Source organism: Panicum virgatum, chromosome 3N (genome assembly GCF_016808335.1).
Source record: "Panicum virgatum strain AP13 chromosome 3N, P.virgatum_v5, whole genome shotgun sequence".
Taxonomy (NCBI): Eukaryota; Viridiplantae; Streptophyta; class Magnoliopsida; order Poales; family Poaceae; genus Panicum; species Panicum virgatum.
Genome location: NC_053147.1, coordinates 53,309,322 through 53,326,215, shown reverse-complemented (window position 1 = coordinate 53,326,215; position 16,894 = coordinate 53,309,322).

Genomic DNA, 16,894 nt, shown 5'->3' with positions numbered 1-16,894 from the left:
CAAACCCAAAACCAAGCCGCGAACTATTAGGCATCAAAGCATCATCAACAAGAATTGTGATAGATCAATCTCATAAAGGATTCGGCAATTACAACTCAAGATCTCCTTACAACCCCATGAACAAATGAGGACTTTACCCCATGAAGCTAAGCGAAGCGTAGTCGATCATGGTGACGAAATCTCCGGCAAGGGATGGATCCCTTGCTGTCCACCAACTTGCAGCGGCGCCGAGGGACGATGAGGCCTCCGGTGTCGCCTTTCTCTTGTGTCTAACTCGAATGTATCTCTGGATGCTCTTCTCTGCGATCTCCGCGATCCCCCTGCGGTGCTTCTCTTTGACGGCAGCTTCGGGGTATTTATAGGCAGATATGGTTGGTGGTTTTGGTAAAACATAGATTAGGGTTGACGCATACTTCGTGCTGAAGAAAACCGAGATCAAATGGACTCCTAAAAGGGCTAGGCCGGCCGGCCCAAGGACTCCAGGCCGGTCGGCTTGGGCCTTTTCTGGCCCCTTTCGGTCCCATCTTTTGCGTGTTGAATCTTCCTTTTATTCCTCACCTTAGCCCAGTTGTAACCATGCGTCAAAACATCTCCGAAAATGTCCAAATTCCTGTCAAAATGCAACATGCTCCAAAATCCAGGACAAAATCGAAAACGGTCAAGTTCGGGTGCCAAGTGGCGGGTTAGTACATAAATCATCCCGAAGAATTTACCAAAACAACTCCTAATTGTATAATAAAATGGGTACTTAAGGAGCGCCAACATTCCCCCCATGCTTAGCTTTTGCTCGTCCTCGAGAAAATCAAATCATCAAATCCTTCCATGGGTTGCTCAAGTGTTCTCGAACTGCAAAATTTACTTATGCAAACAAGTCTAACAATATTTCTTCAAACAAAGGTCAGAGGAGCAGCGAGGATAATCATATCATGGGCGTTTAAAAACTCATCCAATATTACTCCACAACTCTTACCTTTAGCCGGCAACTCGAATATCGACAACACTTGCTTTTCTTGCCATCCCTGGAGGTTTTTCTTTTTTTTAGAAGCAAAATTCCCTGCAACAAAGGTTAGACCAAAAATTCTTGCACAAGTCCTTTCATGTCTCTCAATATAAGTGGCTATCCTATTTTTTTATTTTGCAAGCTCTCATCTCCCAAAAGTCTCTCAAGTATAAAGTGGGGCTATAGGTGAGGCTTAGCAAAGTATATACATATATTGTCAAATTAAGAAAACCTTCTAATGATTGCTTACCTTCTGAGCCAATGATCATGAGAGTTTCTCCATAGTGTAAAGGGTTCAAGGGTAAGAAGATTTAGAATGGTGGACATGTGCAAAGGCATACAAAAAGATTGACTTCAAGGCACAAGCATCGTCCTCGTTGTCGGATTGCACATGGTTGGAATTGAGGGTATTGTTCTCAAACATCAAGGTGATATCTCTTTGCACTTCTCTAACCATAGAATCCCCTCTTTTATTTTTTTTCCTTCTCTTCTCATACATTTTTCCTTTTCTTTCTTTTCTCTTTCTTGAATTTTCTCTCTCTGTTCCGACCCTTTTCATAGCACACTTTCTATAAAACATAGATAGGCAAATATCCAAAGTGTCTCCCTAAATTTTTAGAGCCCGAACCGAGACCAGAGAGGCCTAGGCCGGCCAGCTCAAGAGGTGTAGGCCGGCCGGCCTAGGGCTTTCCCAGGTCGGATTCGGTCCGTCTTTCTAGTACTCCTTCCTTTCTTCATCCCAAAGTTATGTTTTATACAAATCATGCGCAGAAACAGAAAGTATCCTCTCAATTGGGTTGTGGTCAAGGAAGATGATAATAAACAAGATAATCTCGGGTTCGGGTTTTGGAATCCGGTAGATTTCATGAGTTATTCCAATGAGGAATTCTCATTACCGAATATTGACGTGGCTAGCAATTCGGAGATGAAATATACGGACATGATCATTAGTCAAAATTAAAACTCCCAAGAGAAAGAAATCCAAACTCAACTCAATGTACATCCAATACTTATGGTGGAACGAATAAAACTTTTGGATGATAGGATTTTTACTCTCAACTTGTCAAGAACTTGATCAACCTTATGCTTGTAGGGGTTTTATTATTTTTATGAAATTAAAGTCCTCCAAATCATGCCTTACTCGCAAGCGTAATCAAAACCAAGTGCTAGATCAAAGCTCAAGTGTGGGTATTATCATGGACGAATAATTTACTAAGCTCCACAAATACGAATTAATTTTCATGACAACGCTCGTGAACAATTGCTTTAAAGAAAATAAAGTAAAACTGAATGCATAAATAAAATTGCACGATCCAACAAAAACAAAGACTCTTTTTATTTTGTTTTCATGACTCAACGCTAATTTAAGACTCACTCTCACACATGCGAAAAATAAAGCACACAACGCTAGACTATGACTCTCACACATGCGAAAAATAAAGCACACTCACACGACGAACTTTCGAGTAAACAGAGACCAAAATTTAATCTACGAGTCGTCACACCTTCCCCCCCATGCTTAGATTATGCGGCGTCCTCGTCGCAATGATATAAAAGACGGGTGTGACGCTCATCGGTGTTCTCAATGGTACCTCGGGCAATTGCATCTTGGACGCCCTCCTCTTTCTTGCTTCTGTAGATTTCCGACCATCCCGAATAGCTTCCTTATGTTGCGAACAAGGAAGTTGTAGTCTCTCTCAACCAAGCTCTCGATGTCGTCCATCCTTCGATCCATTGCCACGATTTGATCGTGGCACCTATCAATGGTGGCATGGAGGTCCGCGATTTCATTGCGGCACTTGACACAGCACCCGAAGTGATGCCCGCTGCGATTGGCGCTATCATCTTCGGGTTCGTCGTCGTCCTTCTTCTTCTTGCCGCTACCACCTCCGGAGGGGTCGTCTTCTTTCCTTCTCTCCTCTTCGGCCCGCCCTGGCCAATCATCATTGTAGTCACGACCGGTGGCACCCCATGAACCAGGGCTCATGATGCTCTCCCAATCGCTGTCTCCAGCATAGTCCTTCGGCTCTGGGGTGTGCTCGATGTAGTTCTTTCTTTTAACTCCGAGGAGGCGGAAGGAACGCCTAGGCGAGGGTGGCTTTTTGTCTTGTCGCTTCTCGCCTTCGTCTTCGTTGCTGCTGATGACGACGACCACCCTTTGGGCTTGAGCTAACTTCTAGTTGTACCATTGAAGGCCCTTCCCTCCGACGCTCATCCTTGCTTTAGTATTGAATTTCTTCGGAGGGGCCTTCGCTTCACATCGCTTTGCTTCGACAAGGAGGGGCTGCACACTGGTTGCCGAGATGGGGCTAGGCGTCTTTGGCGTGGGGGTGTCAGGCGTCCAACCCCTCTCCTCGATCTCCATTGCTGCAATCATGGCTCTTGCGCTCGCTGGCCCGGCCATTGTCGACGTCTCTCTCGAGGTGGTGGTGTAGATTGAAAAGTATGAGAGAATAGATCTACCCCGCCCCTCTATTTATATCCCGAAAAGACTTGGACGAGAAGTCCAAAATCTCTTCGGTTTTGGCACGCGAAATCTATAAGGCACAGGTTTGAAATTTCCTTATCTCGCACCTACCAAAAATTGAGACCGATTCGTACACGAAGAGGCTTAGGCCGGCCGGCCTAGGGGTGTTGGGCCGGCCGGCCCAGGGGGTTTTTCAGCCCCCTGGACTCCAACTTTTTTCGAGGTGCTCACCAATAAATTAGAAGCCTATGTTTTACTCAAAGTTCGTACAGAATAGAAATAAAACTATGAAAATAAAATGTAAAAGAGAATATTTACAAACTTACCTTGCTTAACGTCGTTAGGCTTGACGTTCCGGTTCCTCCTCCATGGTGTATATGTCGATGTAATGAAGGGGCACGATGTCGGGCTCCAAGAATACCTTTAGTCGCTGTCCGTTCACCACATATTGGTCGCCTTTCGCATCCATGATTGTCACCGCTCCCGTGGGTGAAACCGAGTGTACGACGTATGGTCCATCCCATTTGCTTTGTAATTTTCCTTTGCCAAAAAGTTTGAATCTTGAATTGTAGAGTAGGACCTTGTCTCCTTCTTTGAATTCCTTGTTTTGTAATCATTTGTCGTACCACCTCTTCATCCTTTCTTTGTAAATCGATGCACTATTGTACGCTTTCAATCTTAACTCCTCCAATTCGCTTATTTGGATTCTCCTTTTAATTCCAGCGGCTTCCGCATCAAAGTTCATTTCCTTCATTGTCCAATACGCCTTATGTTCTAGCTCAACCGGCAAGTGGCATGTTTTTCCATAAACAAATTGATAAGGAGTCATGCCAATCGGGGTTTTGTGTGCAGTACGATATGCCCATAGTGCATCATCTAGTCTCTTCGACCAATCTTTTCCTCCTTTTACCACGGTCTTCTTTAAAATGTCCTTCAATTGCTTGTTTGAAGTTTCCGCTTGCCCATTTGTTTGGGGGTGATAAGCCGTGGACACTCTATTTTCAATTCCCAATTTCTTCAAACATTTACCAAAGTCTTTGCCCGTGAAGTGTGTTCCTCCATCGCTTATCAAGATTCTCGGGACACCATATCGAGGGAAGATTACCGATTTAATCATGTTTATGGACTCCTCCGTTGATGCCTTCCGACATGGCATAGCTTCAACCCACTTTGAAACATAGTCCACCATCACCAGTATATACTCAAATCCATGTGAGTTCACGAATGGTCCCATGAAATTGATTCCCCAGACATCAAATAGATCTATTTGCAAATTGTAGTTCAATGGCATGGCATTCCTTTGCAAGATATTCCCCGTTCTTTGGCATTCCGGACAAGTCGAAACAAATCTTTTCGCATCTTCATGCATCTCGGGCTAATAGAATCCACTAGCCCATACCTTAGCTTGAGTTCTAAAGTGCCCATAATGTCCTCCATATCCCGACGAGTGACACTTCCTTAGAACTTCTTCACGTTCCTCCTTTGGTATGCATCTTCATAGGACTCCATCTTCTCCATATCTATATAAGTATGGTGGATCCCAATAGTATTTTCTTCTTTCCGCGATCACTCTTTTCTTTGCATTCTTGTCCAAGTGATCCAAGGGCATACCTTTTATTGCCCTTATTATTTCATTCATCCATCTATCTTTGTCGAGAATTCTATATAGGTGATCATCTCTCATTTGATCCTCGATCGGTTCTTTTCCATCATCTCCATGGTTCATCCTTGATAGGTGGTCAGCCACAACATTTTCTGCCCCTTTCTTGTCCCTTATCTCCACATCGAATTCTTGTAGCAATAGGATCCATTGAATCAAGCGTGGTTTAGCATCTTTCTTGGACAAGAGATACTTGATTGCCGCATGGTCGGTATAAACTATCACCTTTGAATTTACTATGTATGATCTGAATTTTTCGAAGGCGAATACCACGGCAAGCAATTCTTTCTCTGTTGTTGCATAATTAAATTGGGCTTCATTGAGAGTCTTGCTTGCATAGTAGATAGCATTTACCTTCCCCTCTTTTCTTTGTCCAAGAACGTCTCCTACGGCGTAATCGCTTGCATCACACATGATTTCAAAAGGTAGATTCCAGTCCGGAGGTTGCATGATAGGAGCACTTATGAGGGATTGCTTGAGTGTTCGAAATGCGTGAAGACACTCACTATCGAAAATGTACTCCACATCTTTTTGGAGAAGTTGTGTCAATGGCTTGGTGATTTTTGAAAAAATCCTTTATGAACCTTCTATAGAATCCGGCATGACCGAGGAAGCTCCTCAAAGATTTGATGTCCGTAGGTGGTGGCAACTTCTCCACGGTTTCTATTTTTTCTTTGTCCACCTCTATCCCTCTCTCGGAGATAACATGACCGAGAACAATTCCTTCTTTCACCATGAAATGACACTTCTCCCAATTAAGCACAAGATCAACCTCTCCACATCTTTTAAGAACTTTCTCCAAATTTGCCAAACAATTATCAAAGCTAGTACCATGCACCAAGAAATCATCCATGAATACCTCCATAATCTCTTCTATGAAATCTGAAAATATAGCCATCATGCACCTTTGAAAAGAAGCTGGCGCATTGCACAATCCAAAAGGCATCCTCCGATATGCAAAAGTTCCATACGGGCAAGTAAACGTGGTCTTATGTTGATCATCCGGATGAATAGGTATTTGGAAGAATCCCGAGTATCCATCAAGGTAACAAAAGTGTGAATGCTTTGCCAACCTTTCTAGCATCTCGTCAATGAATGGTAGTGGAAAATGATCCTTCCTCGTTGCCTTATTCAATTTTCTATAATCGATGCACATCCTCCATCCCGTGATGGTTCTTTGTGGTATCAATTGCTCCTTCTCATTTTTCACAACCGTGAGTCCTCCTTTCTTCGGAACGCAATGAACAGGGCTTACCCATTCACTATGTGGCACGGGGTATATTATTCCGGCATTCAACAATTTGATAACCTCCTTCTTCACCACATCACGCATAGCATGGCTCAACCTTCTTTGATGCTCTACGACCGGCTTGTATTGCTCCTCGAGTTGTATACGATGTGTGCAAAAAGCGGGGCTAATACCTTTCAAGTCGTTAATCGAGTAGCCGATCACCTTTTTGTGCTTCTTCAATAAATTCAGCAACTTCTCCGTCTCTTCTGGGCTCAATTCGTCGCTAATAATCATCGGAAAAGTCTTGCCATCTCCCAAAAATTCATATTTCAATCCCTTGGGGAGTGGCTTCATCTCAACATCGGGCGCACCATCCTCTTCTTGATTTAACTCTCCAATGTCTTCAAATTTTTCTTCCTCCAAATTCCCGTGTTGCGGCTTCAACTCTTCCATTGTTTCCACTAGTTCTCTGTCTTGATCATCTTGAGCGTCTTCATTCTCCAAAGCGCGTTGGAGAGGATCCCAAAAAGAATCAATGGAACGAATGCTCTCTACCTCTTCGTTATCAAGAGGTAGAGGTGAAGCAAAAGACGGTTTTGAATGAAATTCGAATGAGCGCTTCTCTCCATCTAGGTCAAAAGTGACAATCCCTTTTCCAACATCTAGAACATCATTTACTAATTTGAGAAAGGGTTTTCCAAGGATTATGCCTTCATGCTCATCATCACTAGCATTAATCACAAAAAAATCGGTAGGAATTTTTTTACCCGCTATGGCAACATTTAGACTTCTAAGCACTCCTAGCGGTTTGATTAATCTACCATCTCCCATGATTAATTTAATGGTTGTGGCATCTAGGTTTGATGTTTTGTTAAAAAGCTCAACATAAACCTTGGAACTCATCACACTAACATGGACGCCAACGTCACATAGAACATTGCAACATTCTATTCCTTCTATCATGCAATCAACACGAGGTGTGGTTGATGGATTACCTTCGCCTTGATCGCTTCCAATCACATATACTTGGGCTATGTGCGCGTAGGGTGACGATTCCGAGTTCACTCCTAGGGTCCTTTTGATCTCCAGCACTTCGTCCAAGTCAATCTCTTCCTCTTTTTCTTCAAAAAGTTTTCGAATAATATCACCAGCCAATTCCTTGCCAAATGTATATCCCGTGTGATTATCCGGCGGGAAGTCTTCCGCTATCACCTTCGGCATTCCTCGCTGATTTGGATGCGGTCTTGCTTTGTCGAACAATCTTCCGAAGTCAATTGGTATCCAATCCATTTGCTCGAATTCCCTTAGCGATTTGGTGGTGCCCATGGTTCTTCCTTTCTTTTCCGGGTCGTCTTTCGTTGCACTCCGGATCGATGCTTCTTCATTGTGGTTTGTCTCTATGACTTTCCCATGCTTCGGTTGTTCTTCCTTCACTGCCGATGCCTCTTTTCTAAAAATTCCAGCAAGCACCTGCACATGAGATTCTTCTTCAGAGCTTGCCGAACATCGTTTTTCCCAATCTCTTCGCATGGCCGCACCCTTGCTGATTTTTTGTAGGAGTTGGGCGGCTTCCGTGAGTGTTTCTCCATGAGATCTCCTCCTGCACATATTTGAACAAATTGCATGCACTCAGGAGTTAGGGAAAAATAAAAAGTATGCAAGAGTACTTCACCGGAAAATCCGAGCTTTGGTCCTTGTTCAATCAATCCATTGAATCTATCCCATGCTTGATCTATCCCTTCTTCTTCTCCTTGCGCGAAGTTGATCACTTGCTTCCGAATATGTTGAACCTTGCTTAACGGAAAGAACCGCTCGCAAAATTTCTTCATCAAGTCATCCCAATTTCCTTTTACCTCGAAGGATGCAAGTGCAAACCATCTTCTCGCTTCTTCCGCAAGTGAGTATGGGAAAAGATTCCATCTAAACTAAGCTAGCGGAACTCCGTCTTGTTGTACCGTGTTGCATAGCATTGTGAACCACTTGATATGTCTATATGGGTTGTCCGTCTCCTCTCCTCAAAAGGGGTTTGCCGCCGCCATCTTGATGATTTGAGGCCTGATCTCGTACTCGGTGGCTCGCAACACCGAATCTGATTTTTGCATGTTGAAGTCCTCCGATCGCGGGCTTGCATAATCCCTTAGTGATTTTTCTCCTTCCTCCATGTGTTGAATGAGATGGCCCATCTAGACAATCAAAACAAAAACAAAAAAAACAAAAATTTTATAGGGAAAAGGTTAGGTGTTAGTAACCAACAAAATTAATACAAAGTTAAACGTAGCAAATCGCTTGTTCCCTGGCAACGGCGCAAGAAAAGCTTGTTGACGCTTCTTAAAGTGCCAATTTACGTACCGCAAGCGCACGGATCGTGTAGCTTTTCCCTTAGAGTATTCCCCCAAGGTTTATAAATCCACGGAACAAGTGTATTACTATGCTTAACTAAGCACTAATGATGTTGGTAAAAGATCTATATTGAATGATTGAGTGTGAAATAGATCTAATCTAACCAATCTAATCTAATCTAGACTAGTGAGCAATGATAGATGTGTGCACAAGATATGAAGAGCATTTGTCCATAGGGTCTAGGATCACTAGAGATGTAATCGCCAAGCATCGAAGAACGGATCTAATCTACCAAAGGTGTGTTCCAAGATCAAAACCTTTCCCTCCCGCATACTGTCACTACACGAGGATAATCGGTAACGAATCAACAAGAACACGATAGTTGATGTAATCTAAGTAAACCATGCAAGAGCAAAGCAAACCTAAAACCAAGCCGCGAACTATTAGGCATCAAAGCATCATCAACAAGAATTGTGATAGATCAATCTCATAAAGGATTCGGCAATTACAACTCAAGATCTCCTTACAACCCCATGAACAAACGAGGACTTTACCCCATGAAGCTAAGCGAAGCGTAGTCGATCATGGTGACGAAATCTCCGGCAAGGGATGGATCCCTTGCTGTCCTCCAACTTGCAGCGGAGCCGAGGGACGATGAGGCCTCCGGTGTCGCCTTTCTCTTGTGTCTAACTCGAATGTATCTCTGGATGCTCTTCTCTGCGATCTCCGCGATCTGTTGACGCTCCTTAAGTATCTGTTTTATCCCCTGTTTAACTTTGATAATGACATGAATTTAATATCAAAATCACTAACCATCCTAACCTCGGCCCAATTATTGGTCGTTTTCACGTTTGCACATATATTTTGGAGGTACTTCGTTTTTGCAGGTTTTTGACCAATTTTTGGAGCATGAAATGGCGAGGCCCACGATCACGCGATGACATGAACAATGACGAAGGCCAAAGCCCGAACAAAGGATCGAAGGCCATGATGATTAGAGGCCCGTTCATGCACATCCACCCTCCAATGAAGCCCAAAAGACAAAGCCCACAAGATAAGATCAAGATACTTCGGGGCTAAGCAAAGCAAAGAGATATTTAATGAAGGATTTTCCATCCTATCCTTCTCCTCGAAGAAATCTCGAAGATAACAACGTCTAAAGGGGTGCAATCGTAAAAGACATAAACTCTAGAAGATTCCAGGAGACTTGGGGAGAAAGTTGAGCACGAGCCGGCAAAGGAAAGTGCTAGGCCGGCCGGCCCAGACCTTTTTTAGGTCGGTTCGACCTCCCCTTTGACCGAGGGTTCCCTGAGGCTATTTAAAGACCCCTCCCCAAGGTTCACACAGAGATCAATTCGGGAGACGACGCCAAGGAGCAGAGAAGATAGAGGGACACCTCTCGGAGAGCCGAGGGTCGTGCTAGTTGTCTAGGGTTTGCCCTAGCTGACGTGGGAACCTTGCAAGGAAGACCACGTCGGAGTTCTGGAGCTAGGATCATCAAGATCAAGGTAGAGCCCCGGTTGTGATCTTGTGATGTACTATCATTCATGGTGAAGTTATTTGTGTTTCCGAATGTTTAGCGACCATGTTCTCCTCTTTCGATTTCGTTCTTTTCTTTGGGTTCGCTTCATCTTAGATCTATTATCGAGATAGATCACTTAGCATGATCTTGTAGTCATGGTGGCTAGAGGTTCATGGCGGAACTACCAAAGGGGGTTCGACTTGCTTCAGGGTATCTCATTGAAAGGGGTGGCGTCGTGACAGGCCGTTGCCACTTAGTAGGTTAGGTATCGAGGGATCGGATTGGAGATTTTGGGTTTAAAGAGGCTTTTCATTGAGATTCACATCTATCTTCACTTTATCTAGTTGGAACTACAACATATGCATGATCTAGGTGATCTAGATTGGTTATCTCTAACTTTCTCTTGTTACCTTCGGTGTTTGTCGTGTTTTCAATAGATTAGATTTGTTTTCACCATCTCACGCAAAGTAATTTCTATGCTAGTAGATTGTTTCTTGTCTCTTTGGTTCCGTGGATTGATAAACCTTGGGGGAATACTCTGAGGGAAAAGCTACACGAAACCGTGCGCTTGCGGTATATAAATCGGGGGTGCTAAGGAGCGTCAACAAGCTTTTCTGGCGCCGTTGCCGGGGAACCATCGATTTAAGATCCAATCTTACTTGCATTCGTAAATATTTTCTTGATTTTTCTTTTTGACTTTTTTTTAGATCTCTTATTTTTCTAAGCTAATTAAAAAAATGGATCTATTCCACGAAAATCAATCTAATCTAGATTTTGCTTTATTTTTCTTTTATATTTTAGATCTTGTATATTCATCTTTTAGATCTCGTATATATTTTTTCTTTTTCACTAACCCCTAACAGGAGATGGACGGTAGCCTCTCCAACAAACCCGAAAATTTTGTGGATGATCCAGAAAAAATTTACAGGCAAAGGAGACGAGAAGCACGATCAAGGAAGTCGGAACTAGTAGATCCAAAAGTTGAAGCCGACGATTCATCGTCTTCACCTCAAGCAACTCCACCAACAAGTCCAAAGGAGGCGCCACTTCACCAAGGGATGGCGCTACCGGAGCCGGAGCGTACGATCGGAGAGCTATGCACTCCAGACGTTCAGGACTTGCCGATCCAAAATCTCGACAACATCGGAGTTCCATTCAAGATCAAGACTTCAATCATAAGGATGGTGCAAAGCTCGCCCTTCACTAGAAAAGAAGACGCTAATCTACACCTTCAAGCGTTCCTCCAACTATGCCGCACCTTCGACATGCAAGGGATGACTCAAGATCAAATAAGAGCGAGGCTCTTTCCGTTCTCTCTACTTGGGAGAGCGCTGCAATGGTTTCATTCTCTACCACCGCACACGGTGCAAAATTGGGAGTCCCTGATGAAAGAGTTCATGATGGAGTTCTACTCGCCGGGCAAGACCCAGATTCTGCGCAACAAGATTGCAACATTCGCGCAAGCCCCGACGGAGACTATTGCGGAAGCCTATGAGCGCTTCAACTACTACATCCGCACCGTACCTCATCACAAGTTTTCAAGGGAGGATGTGGTCCAGAAGTTCTATCAAGGCCTCACTACTGCATCAAGGGGGATCATTGACTCATCGGCCGGAGGTTCTATCATTGAGCTCACGCCTACTCAAGTTTTCAAGCTATTCAAGAAGGTGGCGAACAATGATGCATGGGCATCATCGGGGCGCCTACAACCACTCCAAGCCGTGGGCGCCGCAAAGAGTGTATTACAAGTGGAACGCGAAGAAGTGCTAGAAGGGAAGATCGACTCGCTCATCAGAAGGTTGGAGAAGATGGAAGTGGAAAACAGAGAAGCCCAAGTTGTTGATTTAAAGGCGGCCGAAGCAAGGTCTACATGTGAAGAATGTGGAGAGTACGGCCATGTGCAAAAGAATTGCCCGGAGGAAGCCAAGATGCTCGACTACATGAAGAAGGGAGAATGGATTCCGCCGACCAATTTTCGCTACGGGCAAGGTAGACCCCAGTTTAATGCAAGCTCTTCCATTCAAAACTCAGTGCCTCTTCGTATACAATTGAAGGAGTTCATGGAGGAGCAAGGTAAGATCAACAAGGACACCGTCACCAAGTTTAAGGCTATGGACAAGATCTTGGAGAACATTGATGGCAATGTGACGGAGGTCGGGAGCTCTAACCCTCAAGTACTCAACATGATGAAGATGTTAGAAACACAAGTAGCCCAGCTCGTCGGACGCCTATCTAGCAACGAAGGAAAATTGCCCGGGCAACCTCAAAGTCCGGAGACGGCAAAGGAAATTCAAACTCGCTCGGGAAAGGAGACCGAAGAACCCGAACATGCAGCGGGAGCAAGGAAGCCTAAGCCAAGAGTTGAAGTGGAGACCATCATCAAGGAGAAGGCACCTACTCCTATGCCAGAGATAGTCACCGAAGAGCCGGAGTTTGAGCTAGATGATATAGACACCAAGATTCTACCGCCAAGGCCACGATACAGCAAAGGTAAACATGAAGATGAGCAATTCAACAGATTTGTTGACATGGTACGCAGGTTGAGCATCAATATGCCGCTCTTGGACGCTCTACAAGTTCCGACGTATTCTCGCTACTTCAAAGACATCATGTGAAACAAGCGCGAGATACCGCCAAGCACTGTCAAGCTAACCGAGGAATGTAGCGCGGCAATCGCTAATGAAGCTCCTGAAAAAAAGAGGGACCCCGGATGTCCTACCATCCCGTGTTCCATTGGATCTCTTATGTTCGAAAGAGCACTTTGTGATCTCGGTGCAAGTGTGAGTGTCATGCCAAGGAATGTGTTCGAGAAGCTATGCTTACCGGAGCCGGAACCCACCGCCATGTGCCTAGAGTTAGCGGACAATTTCGTTCGCTATCCTTTGGGAATCGCAGAAGACGTGCCCGTGAAGATTGGAGAACACTTAGTCCCCGTTGACTTTGTGATTCTCGATATGGGAGAAGGGAGCAAGGCACCTCTCATACTTGGGAGGCCTTTCCTCAAGACCGCAAGGGCAAACATCGACGTTGGCAAGGGGGAGATAAAGTTTGACATTAATGGCACCACAAGCGAATTCAAGTTTCGTCCACGCCTCGAGGTATGCAACATGATCAATGTCAAATATGTTCCGCATCACCGCCGTGTCACAGAGGAGAAGCCAAAGAAAGAAGAGGAGCCAAACAAGAAGGAAGCGAAGAAAGAGATAGAAGTCGTCGCGTCCATCGCGACAAAGAAGATCGTTGCACCCGTCAAGAAGAAAGCTAAAAGCCCGCCTGTGAAGACCAAAAAGAAGACTAACGTAGAAGACAAACCCGCACCAAGGATTGTGCGGAAGTGGGTACCCAAGACTGCAGCGCCATCACCGAGCGTTGGTCCGAAGTGAAGAAGAAGAAAGTCTAGCTATAGACTATAAACGAAGCGCTTTGCGGGAGGCAACCCATTCGTCGAGTCAAGAATAAAGCTGCCGGGAGTTCAACCCGTTCGTCGAGTCAAGAATAAGCTGCCGGGAGGACAACCCGCGAAAAGTTTAGGTAAGTGAGTCGAGTCGAGAATTTTGCTATGCAAGAACATGATATACTTTTGAATAATTAGTCGTTCGGTCAAACAATTCAATTTGGAATTTTATTCGCTCGGTCATTCCGATGTTATTTCTTATTTTAAACCAATGACATGAGCCATCCTATGATTTATTTGCCTCTTCTTGAGAAAGCCACATCCAAAATTCCATACCTATTTTTGGCAACCGTCCTGTCCATGACGGCCGGACCAAGTTGAGATAAAACACATTAGTAGAGCCGCGCTATGTTTATATTACTTCAATTCATGATGCGTAGGTTCGCACAAACATAGAGAGAATTTTCAGTTTCATTACCATAGGACTAGAATTTTCCTAACCTTAATTGTTCTCTTTTCCAAAATTCTCTCTCTCATTTTGGCAAAAATTAGAATCTAAACCCAAGACCCACGGTTGAATTCGAGATTGTTCACTATCAATTCATGAAAGTGAACGGTTCCGATGCAACCAAAATTAATGTAGTCGGGAAATATTTTTCGACTTACAAATGTAAAGATGTTTCAATTCCCCTCTAATTATTCATTTAAACTCATTGCATGCTTTGAGTCAATTCTGAAATTTCGAAGTTAGAGGAGGATTAAACATCTAAGCATCATTTGGAAAGGGTTTATGTGCTTGATTAACATCCATTGATCAAAGTGAGTTCACGGGAAAGAGTAGTGCTCTCTACCTACCACCACATGCAAATAATTCAAAGGAGGGAGCAGCCATGCATGGGAAGGACAAGTGATTTTCAGCAAAGATGGCACCATGTGATGAATGATTAAGCATAGGACAAGGTGAATGACACAAAGTGGAGAAATAATGTTGCAAGTGGACATCAAAGGCAAAGAAGGAGTGCTTCACATGATTTGGGCGGTGCAAAGCATACAAGATGTACTGGACAGAAGCAAATAATTGCACCAGGAAGCCACCAGAGAAAATTGAAGTGGAGAGGAGCCAAAAAACACCCTAGGCCGGCCGGCCCCAAGGCCCTAGGCTGGCCGGCCTGGCCCCTATTTGTCCTCTGGTGCTCCCCATTGGCAGGTATACTCCTCACTCAGTTCCTTGCTTATGTTCTTCAAGTTCTTTGCCCAGAAACATCAGTTAGAGCCCTGAAAAATTCGTCCACCAAAATCTACTCCAAAAATCTCAGAAAATTCACCACAATTCCTAGTTTGTTCCACTCTTCGATATATTGTTCTCCCGCCGGCAAGAAACCCCCGGTGTGTTTGTTTTTTAGTGTGTGCAGTAAGGAGTCACCATGTGTGGCCTCATGAAGTTCATCGCCGGGAGGAGAAGGACGCGTTCATCAACATCCGACGCATTGGCAAGTTCTTCGCGGAGGCACTCGGCCTCCGAGTCTCCGCGGAGCATGGAGAAAGACAACCCCGCACCGAGGAGCGACATGCTGCTCCTTGGTGGGATGAGAGACCCGAGAAGCTCCTCCATGAGATTCACCGAAGGGATGCCACCTCCTCCACGGCGTTCGATAAGGTCATCCGCACCACCGCCATACAAGCCCAAGAATTCAGAATATGGGTTTATTATCTTGTCGAAGGAAGAAGAAGAAAGGCTCAAGTTCATGAAGGGAAGACTACGAGCAAATTATGATTTTGTTGATGAAGCATCGGTGAAGCTGGGATTTCATCATGACATCTATGAGCTATTGGAGAACATCGGTTGGAAGTTATTTTCCGACGGTGTCACGGTTGATATGCAAGAAGAAGTGGCTCTTGAGATGTTCATGATATTAGAAAAATCAACGGAAGTGGTGGATGATGAAGAAGTTCCATGTCTGAAATTTAGGCTCAAGAATGAAGAGAAAGTAATCACCTATGGTGAAATAGGAAGCTTGCTCGGATTCAAAAGTAATGCATATGAAATGGTGCAAGTTGAAGATGGAGAGCTTGATGAATTTTGGACAAAAATAGCAAAAGATGTCAACCGCCAAAGGAAAAATATAAGTAATGTGACCCTCCAAATATTCCACTCTTGGTTGAGCAAGAGAATTCTCGGGAGGATGAGAGAATCGAACGTCACCGACCAAGAATTAAATTGGATGTATGTTGCATTGGTGAAGAAGCAAGTAATTGATCCCACCAACATCATGGTTGAAAGGTGGCTTTGTGAAGCATCATCCGACACGGGAGAAGTTGGTTCGGGATGTTATCTCACAATGATAGCCCGAGCAATGAATCCGAGGTTACGAGTGATCCAAAAATTTTATGTCCCGGGAAGAGATATTGGGATTGATCATTTGAGGCAAGGTCATTATATCAGAGGGGATGAAAAGAAGGGATTTACTATTTCTGAGATGGATATTTCCCTCCCCGATCAAAGGCTGAAATTATTTGCAAGAGGGAGTACTGATTGGCGAGTTGAAAATATTGGAAAAAAGGTGAAGAAATCAAAAAGAGGAAGGTTAATTGAAGGGACATCGGCATCGGCACAACAAGAAGACTTGGAAGTAAACCTTCCACCGCCAAGTTCTGCTTATTGGAGGAATGAATTTCAAAGTGCATCAAGTGGACAGGGATACCCGCAAGGATGGACGAGTCAATGGGAAGGAAGCCAAGAACAAGCATGGGGGCACGCTGCGGCGGCACCCCCACCATTTAGCAACTACGGCTACCCACCCTCGTCATATCAAGGAGAGATGCCCGACCCGTCATTTGGAGCACAATATTTTGACCTCCCTCAACCAGAACAAGGAATGAGAATTATGGGTGCTTATGCGAGAAGAAACATGGAAGATATAGATGTCATCCGGAGGCATACAACCCAACTAGAAGATGGAACTGCAGGAATTGCATATCAAATGGGACTTCTAGGCCTGGCGCCACCGGAATAATTTAATGGAGGAGCATTTCAGCAGTATTATGATCAAGGATACAATGTAAGAGCCAATCAAGGAGATTAATCGACGGCATGACCATGAATAAAATGCTCGCACGTGTGGTTTGGATTTTCTATTTCTTTTCATTTATTTTCAGCATGTGTGCAAGCTTGTGTGTGCGTAGCAATTTTCTGTTTTATTTATTTCAGCATATATGCAATTTGTTTTCTTTTGTCTTCATCACCATGATAAATAAATGCATCACCTACGCTTTAATGTTA